Genomic DNA, 15,627 nt, shown 5'->3' on the forward strand with positions numbered 1-15,627 from the left:
TCATTGACACAGAGGGCAACACCCCCTCCTTGTCTCCCCTGCCTGTCCTTCCTAAAGAGCCTGTATCCCTCCATCCCAACACTCCAGTCATAGGAGCCATCCCACCACGTCTCAGTGATGCCAATAAGGTCATAGCCCTGCAGGTGTGTGCACGTGTCTAACTCCTCTTGTTTATTCCCCATGCTACGTGCATTTGCACAGAGGCATTTAAGTTGGGCCCCCGATGAAGCTGTCTTACTGGCTGGAGTTCCTTTGTGCTGCTCTTCAGGCGCTCTCCTGCTGACCTGTGTTCCTGCATCTATTCCTGTGATTTACTGCATAGATGAGTGATACTTAGAATGAAGTAACCAATTCCTAACTTTAAAGTTTATCAGAGGCATTCCAAATATAATATCTAAAAATATGTGCATGTTATTTGTGAACATCCAGGCTTATATTTTTTATGTGCTAATACAAATAGTGTAAGTACTTTCTACTTGTATGTTTATAGGAGTCTGAAGATAAAATAGTTTTGAAAACCTCTGTGCCATTTTTCTTAATATCCTATAAAATCACAGTAAATTATCAAGCTCAATTAAGAGGCAGAATCTGGTAGCAAACAATAACAGTGACAAAAGCAAGAAGAAAGAGGTAGATCTGATTTATACATCCTGAATTCCAACTTTTCATCACCTGTCTGAGAATTGATCGGGTCAGTTCCTGGAGGACAAGCCTTCAAGCTAAGGTTAACCTGTATTACAAATCAAATCTTGACAGAGTTGCAGGACCAGCTCTGCTAGGATGACTTGCAAAAAAAATCCAACCACCCCATTGTTACATAGTATAAGATGTTTCAGATAGAAAATCCCCTGATCCTTGTAAAAGTCAAAGAAATTATGATCAAAATAGTTTTATAATCTGCAAAGCTCCCAAATAGTTTTGTCTGGTGGTAATTTGTGGTGATCAGGAGGAAGGTGATAGGCACACATGGGCACATCCGTATAGACTGATGGGAAGGTAAAGTGCATCATCTGCACTGAGTGAATTAATGGTGAAATTGCATAATGTCTGTTTTCAAACATGATGCTAGGACTGATGTGAATGAAAGGATGAGCAAAGGTCCAAAAGCTTTTTACACTAAAGACACAGCAAATTAAATGTCACATGGCAAGGTTGTTGTTAAAAGTTATGCGCAAAGCTGGAGGTCATTATAGCTTTGATTTTCCTATAGTGATGCAACACATGCATTTGAGTACGTAGATATCTTCATGACTTCTCAAACTGAAATATACAGCTCTCAGGAAACTATGGAACAATATAAACTCTGGAGATGGTTCTCCCACTTTCTCAGATTTTCTAAAATGCTGCTCTTGGGAAGTGTCTGTCCTGAGGGAAATGATAAGGGACGTAAGGATAATTGTAGCCTGACACACTGGCTAGGCTGTTCTGGCATTTGAGCAAACTGAAGCTGATGTCCTCACACTGCACTTCACCATACGGCGTAGCATACATCCTTAGGTATGAAAACCATCTTGGTCTTAGGAATGAGGTCCTATTTACTTTAAGGTGTTTCTATATTACTATAACATGCTCCAAAATACCCTCAGACAAAGGTGTCGTATAAACAAAAGCATACTTTTTTTTGAATGGAGGTGGTGTCCTCATTCTGCTAAAATTAATGAAAACGTCCAATTAACTTCACTGGCCCAGATCACATACAGGGGGAAGGGAGAGGGAAAATATAAGGTGATGCAATGCCTCATCTTCCTTATAGTGAATATTTTTAGACACATGCAGGGAAGCTTGTTAATCTTCTTTCTTGTTGAGTGACTTCCAATTAGGGAACAATAACTTTCCTAATTAGTACAAAAGGAATAAGTCTGATTAATCTTTTATTAGTGTTTTACGTATGTTTGCAGTACAGCGTGTTTCATTGTTTCGTGTTGCGGTCTCTTTCATTTTCATCAAACCTTTAGCTAGTGAAAGATTTGTTTCCATTTTCCTTGAGGTGTGTTTTGTTTGTTTGCTTCAAGGGGGAGTTTTTGGGATTTCCTGTGAAAGTGACTGGAGCATCTCCATGAGCTTTGGATATGCAGCCGAAGGAATAGTATTCTGGAACTATTGTTGGCCTAGGTAGTAACTTTCCCAGCTCGCAGTCACTGATGCATGAAATATTACTTAGCTTTTTATTCATATTATTGCAATCCCTTCTCTCTTCTCTCTGAAAGCTCAGGAGAAGCTGTTGGACAGGTTTCTCACTTCTCAGGTTCATGTGTCAGGTATGATTAAGTTCAGTGAATAATTTATAAGTCAGAAGAAATTTTGAAAGGCAAGACAATAAAAAATATATTTATTTTGAGGTAGTAGGTGGGCATACCTCTGGAGCCAATGGTTTCCTTATGGCAGCTGACATCTGTTTTGTGTATGTGATATTTAAGGAGCAGAGGATATTGATTTATTGAAGGAAATTAGAGCTTGGAGCTTTTAACAAACAGTTGCAACTTTCCACTGATGGATATATAAAGCATGTACGGTCAGTTAATGCTTAATATCACTGATGGACATGTGAGAAAGCTTGTGCCCCACGGCAGCTTCCCTTCTGGGCTTTGTGTCCCCTCACACAAAAGTATGTATGCCTTTACAGCACAGAAATGAACCCGCTCATCTCACTGTACAATCCTCTGTGGAGGCAGGGCTTTCCTACAGTTCACTGCATAGTACGTAGGTAGGATGGGCGCTCCTCCTCTCTGTTTCTGCGATGAACCTCACCAGTTCATCTTGCAATGAAACTGAGATGCCCTAGCTGTTACAGTCTCACTGCTAGCAGACAGTGCTTATCCCATCGTAAAACTTACCCTTGTGTCTATCCACACCTAGCTCCATATGCCTTTATGCCCTGTTAGGTCAGTATTGTCACATTTGTATAAATAATGTTATTTCTTGTTTCTCTAAGATGAGAAGTCAGAATTTTGTTGTAATCTGTGACCTCTACTACAGTTGTTGCCTCACTTGTACTTTTACCTTTACTTGCTGAAATTTGAGGCAATGAAACAGTTACAACTAACTTACATAAGAATAAACATCGGCCAAAAAAAAAAAAGCCTTTAACTTTGCTAGTCAAAGTGTGATCTTTTGGCAATACTGCAACAGAGTTTTGGAAGTCAATAATTTGTTAAAGAAAAGCTGCAACCTCATTTAGATCATTGCCTTACTTGCAGAAATGAAAATCCTTGTCCGGTATCTAGTCATCTGGCTCAACATTGCACAAGATTTAGCTTTATGTTAGACATAGCTGCAGATGAAAGTGAGGGCTTCCAACTTTTTGGCTGTTCTCAGTTAAATCCTGCGAACATTTATTCATTTTAGAGCAAATGATTTTGGTGAATTCAAGTCCATCCCATTGTCTGTTTTAAAAAGCAAGGTCTATCGCTGTACATTATGGGTCAAATGGGCACTTCTAGGGCTTGCTTTAAGAAACGCAATTATAATCGCTGAACCAAGATGTGTTTTTCAGCCATCTCTTTCAGGATATAGTTTTTACACAGCCAACCTGCATGTTTCTGTGCAAAACTGGTCTTGTTTATTTTTGGCCCTGCTTCTGCCCACCTACTTAAAAGGCTGCCTCAGAAAGGAAGTTAATAATGTCCAGTGGGGACAGGAGAAGAAATACTGCCTTAGACTGCAAGGGCATACGCAAGCTATATGTTAGGAAAATTTTCCTAATGGTAATGATAGTTAAGCGCGGGAATGGATTGCCAAAAGAAATCACTTCACTGGACATTTTCAAGAAAAGGGTAGAAAATGTTTGTCAGGACAAATTTAGGTATTGCTGATCCTGCTTTAGGGTAGGAGGAGGGACCAAATGACCTCATGAAGACCCCTCCAGACCTATCTTCTATGATTCTCTATCTGTCTTTCTCAGACTATTGAGTATACCCACTATCACTGTTCTTACTTCCTTAACTTATTTTTTAAATATAAAAATAAAATTCTCATCAGGACCAAATTATTCCTGAAGGCCTGCTGTTGAATGGTAAATATAGATACCCACCCACAGCAGTGCTGCGCAATTCTTTCATGTATTTGAAATGTTATTTCATTGCTAGCGTTTTGAAATTATGTTCCAACTGCTGCCAGCCCTACCATGCTTGACTCTCGGTATGTGATCTTGTACTATCTGGTTTAGTTTGCTAAGGGGAGCTCAGCTGATGTATTAAATCTGCCATGCAGAAAATTCACAGGCATAAAAAGAGATGCGCGTTTGCACAAAATTCAGTCTGGAGTCTTTAATGTCCAACATAACAAGACAAGCAAACAGGCAACAATAATTAAGTTAATTATTCATAATAATTTTCTGTTCTGATCAGCTAGAAGTGCAATATTCTTTCACTGTGAAATGCTGGAACCCTTTTAGATTAAAAATGGAAAAAGTTAAAATAGTGTATTTCGCTTTAGTTTTAATGTGAAATTACAAGACAAACAGTGTTTCTGCAGACAAGCTTTGGGATCTTCTGTTAATTTGCATCACGTTAGGGTGAGAGAGAGAGACATGAAAGTGAGTAATTGTTCTGCCCTTACAAATAAAAGATACTATTAATGTCTAAGTCATGCTGATGCCCAGTCATTTGTTTCTTGTATTTTCTTGTTTGTGTTACTGCTAAGATGGAGTAACTTTCAACTTATTTTAGTAATTCTCTGCTGGCTTGGGTGCAGTATGGGATGAAGGTTAGGGGCAGCGGGCAGCAAAGAAAGTGTATGGCCCCTGATAGTCGAGGTGCTGAAGTAGGGCAGCATGAAATACCACTCTGCTCCTAGTGACACACGTGAATGAAAGTTCATCTGAAGAGGCCTGACTTTTTAAAAAATCTCCTCTCCTCCTAATGAAGTTGTAAATCTTTTCAGGAGGGGACAAATTAGGGAGAATCCTTAAAGACTTTCTTACATTGTGCCAGCTTTCTTATTCATTGTACACCACAAAGATAGAGAACCATCATACGATCACTGCTTGTTTTATTTGCTGGTGTGAAAAAAATATTTTTGTTGAAAGCACCTTTGCAGCAGCTACTGAGTTCCTGTGAGAGATTTCTGCAGTTGCATCTGTAGCTGAGTTGCACGGCAATTTCCCATTCCCCTCCAGAAGGGCTGTGCTACCTGACCAGCCTGCACTCCAGCTGCCCAGCAGCTTTTCCTGCAGCAAGCCCAGGGACCACAGAAAGCACTAACTGGTTTTGTCATCCCCAAATGCCAGCAGCCACATCCAGAGCACCCAAATCCTTCCCTTTCTTTAAGTGATGTCAAGGTGGCAGCCATGCTTGGGTTGTGTCTGTGCAGCTCTGCACTGTGACAGTGATGTATCATGCTGAAGGCAAGCTCAGGAGCTTTCAGGACTAGTATATAAATCTCTCCTGTTTTATGTCTGACAATTGCTATTGCAAATCTGTGCTAAGCCTTCATTACTCTACACTTGAAAGGAAACCTTGAAAAACTTCTTCTGGAAGGTAGTCCTCCTTGGGCTAGTCCTAAAAATGTTCACAGTTATTATTTATTACTTTATCACACCAGAATAGGCATAATATAGACATTTATTAAAACTCTCTCTTGTAATAATCAATATTTATTACTGTCTGCATAACAAAAATTGGAAAATGTGCTAGAATGCAAAATAATACAAGGTTCTTACTTCATCTATTACTTTTACTCTTTGTTTTACAAAAATTAAAACTGCTGCTTTGCTTTTATCACATTTAGAGAAATAATTGGTTCTGAACTTTGCATAAATCTCAAAACCAAGGATATATAAATACAAAATGCAGAAAGCTTACAATAGGCATAATATAGACATTTATTAAAACTCTCTCTTGTAATAATCAATATTTATTACTGTCTGCATAACAAAAATTGGAAAATGTGCTAGAATGCAAAATAATACAAGGTTCTTACTTCATCTATTACTTTTACTCTTTGTTTTACAAAAATTAAAACTGCTGCTTTGCTTTTATCACATTTAGAGAAATAATTGGTTCTGAACTTTGCATAAATCTCAAAACCAAGGATATATAAATACGTAATGCAGAAAGCTTACAACCACTCTGGGTGAAATGGTGTCAATGACGTCATCGACTGAGTCATGACTTTATCTCATAATATTTATGTTTATAGCAGTGAAAGAAATTATATTTATAAAAGCTGGAATTTCGGGGGGGGGGGCAATTTCTGACTTTGAAAAGGTCTTTTTTCCTTATTTGAGTGGGGTGTAGCCAACATGTCATTCAACCATCCTCATGAAGTTGCAGTCAAAGATGTTAGAAATCTCAGAAACGTTGGCACTGTCTAGTCAATAGGTTCCAATCTAAATGTCTAGCCATGGATTTCAGACTAGTGCAGGATCTGTTGGACTCATCTCAGTCATGTGGCTGTAAAAGCTGTGAGACAACAGGGCTTTGGCAGAGATTTGTTGCTCAGACTTGTTTGAAATGCTGGTGAGTCAGGCTGTGCCACTGCAGTTGTTCAGTCATTTACTGTTGGGTAGAATGTAATTTCTGGCAGAGCAGTAACTCTCTGTCTATTACTTCCCTCCCCCCCCCTTAGAGATCATTTGATTTGGGGCACAAATTAATTGCTGTTTACCTGTGAAGAACAAATTTTAATTGAGAGGGAGTGGATGATGCCTTATTCAAATAAGATGTTAGACTGACAGTGGCTGGAATGAATGTCAGCACTATGTCACTATTTCTGTTGTCCCTTTCTCTTTTCTTTTCTCTCTGATTTTCTTTTTTAAGTAATTCCTTAATATTCCTAAGTAATAATGCTCAGGACTTAGCTAAGCGTCCTTTCACCATTAAAAGAGCCAAGATCTGCATGAAGAATACCACATCTAGAGTCACTGTCCCTTCACAGAGTGACAGAATGACCTTCTGACTGTCAACTGTTTCTGTATTTCCATCTCCCCACTGCTTATTTTATTTCCTTTTTTAATGAATTTCACACCTTTGAAAATAATGTGTGTAGCATTCTCTTCTGCTTTCATTCGTTATAGCCCTGATCCTAACACACTGTCCTGCTAAGATTTTCATCAGTGTTGATTTAATTATTAACCTTTTTCACTAGTCCTGTTACTAATATCATCCTTGTGAGTCTTTCACGGTTCTTTTATCCCACAGTTTCTAGTCCTGACTAGAGCTGGTCTGTTGCTAGCACTCCTGGATCTTTCTCTTTGCATCCTTTTCTCGCCAGGGAGGCATGCAGCTTGTGTTGGAAAATGGCTATGCCTTCCTTCATTTTGGTGCTCCATTGCTGCCACCGTACACGTGGTGGTTAGTTGCACTCAGTCACCCTTCAAGCTATCTTTGAAGTGATTTCCTGGGCAACTGGGTTTGCTCCCTGCTCCAGTTCTCCGGACAGAAGTTGTCACGGTGGCTCATGACGGCAGCCTGGCAGCTGAGGTGCCCTTGCCATCGACCAGCGGTCAGGCAGCCCTTGCACACTGATCCCTGTGCAAACATGCGTGAACGCCAGGGAGGCTTTATCCTATCAGCTCTAATTGTCCCTTCTCCAGAGAAGTTAATCAGATTCGTTATATCTCTGTGATGACTGCGGTATCTGCCTGAGTGTTTTGCCTCTGGCAGAAGATTGACAAGCCCTCGTTTTCTATTGAAATTGCATGTTATGACTGTATTTCCTTCCCCTGTTCTCAGAGTCAGTATGGCCACATAATGGTAGCTTGTTACTTAATGTAACTAGTTCCCTTCAGGGCAACAGCCCAAAGAATAATAAAATAATCTATTTGAAGTTCATACAGAGAATTAATCACCTGTCTCTTTAAAAACAGGGCTGTAGTTTGATGTTGATGTCGCAGAGATTCTTCATCTTTTGAATATGTTTACAGATTATGTGTTTTATTTTATGTACCTCCTTTAAATGATGTAATAGACAAATAATACATAGAGGAAGAATCTTTATTTTTAAGGAATATTTTTAAAGAAGAGGTGAAATAAAATTGACATGTAAAGTAATAATTAAAACACTGATTTTAGAACTTCTTGATGCTTATTTGCAAGCTTGTTTTATAATATTTTCAACTATTAATATTTTTTAAAAATCTAATCCTTTCTCATAAATAGAATATTTCTATTTCTAGAGAGGAAAAGTAAAATTAGTCCTTTTTTTAGCCAAAAACAGGTAAAAGCTTGCTTCTGAGTTGAATCTTACAGTTTTTATTGTATTATCTTATATTTCACTATTACTCCCTCAGTGTTTCTATCATGGGCAGCCCTGAAGCCAGCCAGAATTGGAAGGTTAGATCTGATCCAGGTTAGATCTGAGATGAATGTAAATCCCCTGCCTTGCTCCCTGGGCTGCCCACTGCCCCCAGTACGGGCCTGAGATACCCATTGGGAGGGCGTCCCTCTCCGTTGGGAAGTATGCACTGTACTCAAAATCAACACTGTGTTTTTCCCGAAGGCGTAAGACTTAATAGGAATAAAGCACGGAAAAATGATTGTCGACTGTTTCTCTGAAAGTCCTTGGGGATACTATGCAATTGGGATCTGGGTCCTCAGTACTGGATTCTGCAGTGGGTTGTTTACAAGTCTCAAGTGTAGCGTTTAAAATCTGAGTTATGGAGGTTCTTTTCTCCCCCCTGACAAAGTACATACGAAGTTTTAAATGTCAGCCTCCTACCCAACACAATGGGATGATAACCTCTGCCATGAGTTAATCAAGCTGCTTGTTAAAAACATTATCTTGCCACTGTTCTTCCAAGTTATTTTGAATTCAGACACATTTAACAGCTTTCTCTTCCATAAAATGATACACTAAGGTTAATTATAGTTCAGGAGCACTCTAAGGTATGATTTGGCTGCTCGGTGTCTCTCAGGTCTAAAAAGAGCGTGAGGGGTGCACCTGGAACGAGTGCCTGGCTTGCATTGTTCCCGTAGCGAAGGGGAGGATCAGTCGAGCGATTAAAATGAAGAACTGAATTTGCAAAACTCTGAGGTGTGGTGCCCCTTTTTCTGCCGGAGTGGAACAGGCTGGTGGGAGACTCTGGCCCCCACACCTACGTGCTGTGCCTCCACGGCAGGTAGGCTGTGACCTCGGGAGCAGGGGCCGAGGAAGGAGTGCTGGGCGGCCCACCACTGCTGCTCCCTGCCTGGCCTCTTCCCAGCTGCGGATATCGATGTGCCTCCAGCTCTGGGTAAAAAGGGATAATAACACTTACCTCCTGCACATCGGGATGTCACGAGGATTGATTCATTACAGTTAGTGCAGCAATTACGGAGCCTTCTAAAGAGGCTGCAGAAATGCTAATACCGTCATCATTAGTCATTGCCACCTTGCTCTTAGCTCCTGTTTTGTACTCCTGAAGCAAGGTTTGCAGCAGCATTTCCTTGTGCTCGCCGAGATGCCTGGGAAGAGCCCCACCATATTGCACAAGCAGCGAGGCACAGCGTGGGGAAGAAGTTGAATCGTCTTCATACTTCCCTGCTGGAGGAAGAGCTGCAGAGGCTGGCGAGACCTCAGCCAGGGATAAAAGGGTCGGTTCTTGTAGTTCCTCAACTGTGCTTCCCACATGCATCCTGCTGCCAGGATGCTCTCTTCTCTCTTTCTACCTGCTGTACGTATTTGCTCTCCCCGTGATGTGTGAAAACCCAAAGGGGAGCACGCTACTCCTGGGAGTAACAGTAACTCATGTTGCATTTTGCTGTGTCTGTTGAAATTCATAGGTACGATCTTCTCATAACTTGACACATCTCCCCCTCTCTTAACCACCATGCAGCCCACACCCATTGCTAACATATGTCCCAGAGGTGGTTCGGATACTTTCACAGGGGGTAAATGATAGATAGGCATGCTTCCCTTCAGCTAGTCCTACCTCTCCTCTTCCCTCTACGCCCTGCCTACGTACGCTAATGCACGGCTTCCCACTCACATCTCTACAAATTTTCTTTGTGTTTGTTATCCTTCACAGTATAGCAGAAGGGAATCTTAAAATGCCTTTTTTTTCTCCCCATAGGGAAGGCCTTCAGAGCTAGGAAAAGGTATTTTAATACATCTCAGAGCCTGAGCTGCCATGGTATGTGCTGCATGGAGAAGCAAGCACACCACACACGCTGAAAATCACAGTCTGGCTGAGTGGAGGGGGTTCCCACTGTATGCTCTGTGCATGCCTATTCCTGGAAAACCTGTGAATTTTCTGATGAAAAGCCATTTGGAAGGTTGCAAGAAACGTTTATCTCTGTTATTGTCTCCTTATTTCTCTTCTTTGGAGAGGGTAGACAGCAGCACCGATGGCCCTGTACTGATGGCAGCCTAATTGCCCACTAAGAGCATGGTGCAGCCAGGGACAGTAAAACCCACAGGAGCTATTGGAGGAGCAGTTTTCTACTTAAATCCCAAGATCTTAGTGCACTCACAACAGAAAAGATTATCCATGAGCTTGCCACAGTCGTCTTATGAGGAATATTGATCCATTTTTTTTCTGCTGAGTTTAAGCTTGTTTTTTTTCCTGTTTGGAAAGGCAGGACTGGGCCTGTTAACTTAAGCAGAATTTGTCTAAGTTGAGGAAGAAAATGTGACTTAAACTTTCCCATTGATAGACCTTCAGCAAAACTCCAAGATTTGACCTGCTAACCATCTAGCAATTACCTATCTAATTAATTACTTGCTTATCTTTAGATGAAAACAACTTTTTAATTTTATTGTTTTCCTGTTACTGAATATCTTCTCATTAGTGAGTAGTGAATAGCTGTACACACAAAAACCTGCCTTCACATATCCAAATTGCTTCCTTCCTGCTATAAATGAATATTTAGCATAGCTATCTGTAGTGAAAGGAGCAAGATTGGTAATACAGCTATTGAGAGTGTATTATTGTGTTGGGCTTTTCTTTGGTTTCTACTTTCAAATAGATTTATTCTTAAAAAGCTTGTTTTTTTTCCTGTTTGGAAAGGCAGGACTGGGCCTGTTAACTTAAGCAGAATTTGTCTAAGTTGAGGAAGAAAATGTGACTTAAACTTTCCCATTGATAGACCTTCAGCAAAACTCCAAGATTTGACCTGCTAACCATCTAGCAATTACCTATCTAATTAATTACTTGCTTATCTTTAGATGAAAACAACTTTTTAATTTTATTGTTTTCCTGTTACTGAATATCTTCTCATTAGTGAGTAGTGAATAGCTGTACACACAAAAACCTGCCTTCACATATCCAAATTGCTTCCTTCCTGCTATAAATGAATATTTAGCATAGCTATCTGTAGTGAAAGGAGCAAGATTGGTAATACAGCTATTGAGAGTGTATTATTGTGTTGGGCTTTTCTTTGGTTTCTACTTTCAAATAGCTTTATTCTTAAAGAATATGGAAGTAACATTTTTAGCAAGTTGCCAGTTTCTTGACAGAAGGAAAATTCCTTTTTCAACCCCAGTGTTGACCTGCCCTTTCTAGTCACCAAGAAAAATACTTTCATTCATGAAAAGCACATAAAAAAGCTTTAAATCCTACCATTTTTGTAATGATATGCCGCATGCTATGAAAGCAAATTGCCCTATGAATCCTAATTAATTGGAAATCAGGTCCACAATTCATCTGGGCTGTAAAAATCAGGATATATTCTAAGATATAATAGGTATGCAGCATCTTTTTTATATGTTTTCTATTTCCTGAGTCCTTGAACTTTGTGTTTGTGTGCTTTCTTCACCAACTGTGAAAACCCAAAGGCTGGGTTTTTTCCTTTAACTGGAAAGATTTTGCAAGCCTCATGGGATGAGCTTTAAGAAAAACATAATGCATTGCAGAAGCGTAATAAATAGCAGTCATTGGCAGCACTAGATTATTCCTCCCTCTAGTGGCTGGCTGGCTCCAGTGAGAATAAATGGAGCTCTTTATTAACATCTCGAGGAATTATTCCATTAGCTTAGCTACTGGGAACTTACTTTTTTCAGGCTAGCATCCTCCAGCTCCCTGCCTGCTTGGTAATCCGTGGTGCCTCTGTGCACACATTCATGACTATGTTACGTGACCAGCCTTTCAAATTTTCAAGGCCACCCTCTCTACAGTGTTCTTAAGCTTTCCCAGTCCCTTCTGTACATTATATTACATGATTCCCCATAGCAGTCACATAAAGAAGGTCGCCCCACTTGTATTGCATTTCTGTGGTTCCACACGGTACATTACACCAAACCAGGTGATTTATCACAGCTGATCTCTGACGTATGCTAAACTGAAAAAGTGATGAATTTGAGGCAGCTTAGTTTGTCTAGTCATGGTGCAATACTGGGAACTGTGTTTGGACAGTGAGCAGGATATTAGTGCTTCCTCCATCTACCTGGATGTGTCAATGCATGCCCACACACCAGTGGGCAGCTCAGGCATGTTCATGTCATTAAGAGAGACCAAACACATCCCTTCGTGGGTAGTTCAGGAAAATGTAAATTCCGGTTGCAGAGCTGGAATGCTCCACTTGATTTTGCCTAGCAGCAACCCCTATCTACTTAGTCGGGGGGACAAAATTCAGTGGCTTGACAAATTGGCCCTTACCTGGCACATCACAGGAGAAGCCAGAGTCCCAGGACGCTGAGCAGACCTTCGAAGGTGGCCCTGTGCATCCCGCCTGCACGCAAAGACATGCTGGTGTTCAAACATTGTCAGACAGGTCTCTGCCCTGTTGCTCCTGACAATAAAAAATGGATTAATATAGTATCATAACGTTGCTGTTTTCCTAATCAAGGTGACAAAAAAATCTGAGCAGTAAAAATAGCTGCTATAAGTACAACAGCCATTTAAGGAAGAGGTAATCTAAGGAAAAGGGTACTTCCTCATACAACTCAATTAAATTATGTAACTTCAAGGCAAAATTGCAACCCCCCTCATAAGAGTTGTGAGGCTTCAGAAAGTAATATAGGTTTCATTACACTTTGCCTAAAATTGACATTTTAGGCATTAAACTTTTCCATAGCTCACTGAAGTTTTATTAGGCTGGAGATCTTTTCAAGGCGTTCTGTCTTACCTCAGCAAAACCATTGACTTGAGATGATATTGTAAATCACCATCCATAGTCAATAATGGTTTTAATCAAAAAATGCATTTCTTCTAAAGTACCTTTTGACCATCACACCAAACACTCTTTACTCTTTATTAACCAGCTATTCCGCTTAATATACAATATCTGTCTCTGGGGCTGAATTTTATTATTTCAGTTGTTCTATCACTTTTGCCTCCAGTAATATAATAAAAATATGGTGCCGCTATTCTCTGCCATCGAGAAGTCATGTTTGCTAACTTTAATTCAGCATCACAAAGCCACCTGAGAGGCGTTGTAGGGAAGTATTAACATACCTGTTTGCTGAGCCTGAGAGTTTATACTTCTCCTCCAGGTCACATAGCAAATTTCGGTCAACACTGAAATCTGAACCCATGAGCCACACTCCATTGTCCGTGGTTTTAAATGCCAGGTAGAAGTTATTTATCCAGAAAATTTTAGAGTTTATCTTTCCTTTTTTTTTCTGTTATGGTGTTTTAAACAAAAGCATAGATACACAGATATTTTCATCTTCTGAGTAGGACAGAAGGCCATCTTCAGCTTCACCACGTATCCTATCATTTGAAAAGGAGAGAGTTTTTTCTTAACTCATTCACAGGTGGTTGGTTGGTCTGTGATTTATACAAGATAGAACGCACACTATTAATCAGTCCTCTGTAAGGAACTAGCTTTATTCCTTTCCCTATGAAACACAGAAGTTCGGGCATTTTTTCTCTTTTTCATCTGACCTTGCTGGATTTTTTTGCTTTACTTTTTCATTGGAAAAGAGCAGTGTCCCAGTTCAGTAAAGCATATATTTTGATTCTAAGTATGACAATTAAATTCAAAGAAATATTTGGAAATACTTAAGAATGCCTACTGTTATAGGACAAGAGGCCAGCTGACCTTCTCAGGAGTTAAAGGCTTTCTTCCTTTAAAATGAGGTGCAAAACCCCTTTGAAGATCCTTGAAGATCCTCAACACTGAAGAGCATCCACTCTTCGGAAATAGTTTTTACATCCTCACTCTCTCTATCTGAACCATTGCACTTGACACTAACAGCATGATGAATGGCATGATAACGGGTTCTTCATTCCTTTACTGCCAGATCTAAATAAATGTTTCAGGGTATTTCTTTTTCATGGGATTAAAAGATACCTATTTTAAATAATTTTTAAAAAAAAATCCCTTTTCAGTCCTCAGCTGGGTTTAGCACTATTATGCAGCTTCTCAAGACATTTTTTTCCTTTGTTCTCTCATACTCCAAAATATAATTAGTTCTGCTTTATCAGGATTCATTCTGTACAAGTTTGGCCCAATGATAGCCTATAACACAGAAGGCATCTGTTTTTAAAAAAAGGAAAAAAAAAAATTCTAAAAATGTGTGTTAAGCATAATTTTACAACTTTTGAGCAAATTTCTATTTATTGGAAAAGTTTTTGTAATGGAAATCAACTGCAGACTTCCACCTCGAGGTATTCAGTGTTTTGGCCCTATTTATAAAACCATTGACAAGGCAACTTGCCCAGACCACCATGTAATTCACATATACCTGAAATAACAGGTTATCACTTCATGTTGTATCTCAGTACAGCAGACGGGTCTTTTTGTAATCACTGCAAAACAAAACTGCAAAGACTTTGGAATGGAAAGAGAGACTCATAAAATACACACGGACAGCTGGAGTTTTTTAATTATCTGGGTTTCTTTTGAGGGATTTCGTTTGATGTAAAAGCACCTGAAGGGAAAGTGGTATAAGCTTCTTTTTTTCTGACAAATAGCTCTGGTAAAGTTACATGGAGGGAAAATCTCCATGCTCCTGGAGTATCACTTTTGCTGTGCAATATCAGTGATAAAAGGGAAAATCTCCCACAGCAGCAGACACTGCTGCCCAGAGAATCAGTAGAGAATCTGCCAGAAACCGTACTGCACACCATTATTTTTTCATTTACTTATATTCTAGACATTACTTTAAATAAAATAATAGAAGAAAAGTTAGTATTGCCAGCTTCTTTGGTATGACAGGAGAAGTTGCAGGGGTTTATCTTAGTCAGTGACAACTCTGTTTGAACAGTTTCCCCCAAAATCTTTGGATTTTTTTTATCAGGCGGGGATGTCTGCAAGTCATATCTGAGCTCCAAGCTATACTTATACACAGCTCGAGAAACTGGCTGTAGAGTTATCCAGGAGATCACTGCTCTGTCTTTTCATCCCCCTCTCAACCTCTATGCCATCAGGAGTAGCTTGGATTTCAAGTCACCACCTTCCTGGTGTCTGCAGAGAAACAAATGTAATAAGTTAGAAGTACTTGCTTAGAAAAGAAGAAAAAGCAGTCTTCTCTTCAGGCACTTTAAACTGCTTAGTGCTTTTCAAATACAAACCAGTTAAAATAGAGGATACTGAAATAGCCGCTGTCATGGTTTAACCTCAGTCGGCAACTGAGCACCACGCAGCCGCTCGCTCACTCCACACACACCCCGGTGGGATGGGGGAGAGAACTGGAAGAGCACAAGTGAGAAAAACTCATGGGTTGAGATAAAAACAGTTTAATAATTGAAATAAAATCATAATATTATAATAATAATACACAAAGCAAGTGATGCACAGTACAATTGCTCACCACCCACCGACC

General features: G+C 39.8%; 1 protein-coding gene across 4 annotated transcripts in view; it reads left to right on the forward strand.

Moving 5' to 3' along the window:
• Positions 1-15,627, forward strand: part of DLGAP1 (DLG associated protein 1) — a 145,367-nt gene that overhangs the window by 21,616 nt on the left and 108,124 nt on the right. The gene's annotated exons all lie outside the window — the stretch shown is intronic.

Source organism: Aptenodytes forsteri, unplaced genomic scaffold (genome assembly GCF_000699145.1).
Source record: "Aptenodytes forsteri isolate BGI_AS27 unplaced genomic scaffold, ASM69914v1 Scaffold229, whole genome shotgun sequence".
Classification (NCBI taxonomy): domain Eukaryota; kingdom Metazoa; phylum Chordata; class Aves; order Sphenisciformes; family Spheniscidae; genus Aptenodytes; species Aptenodytes forsteri.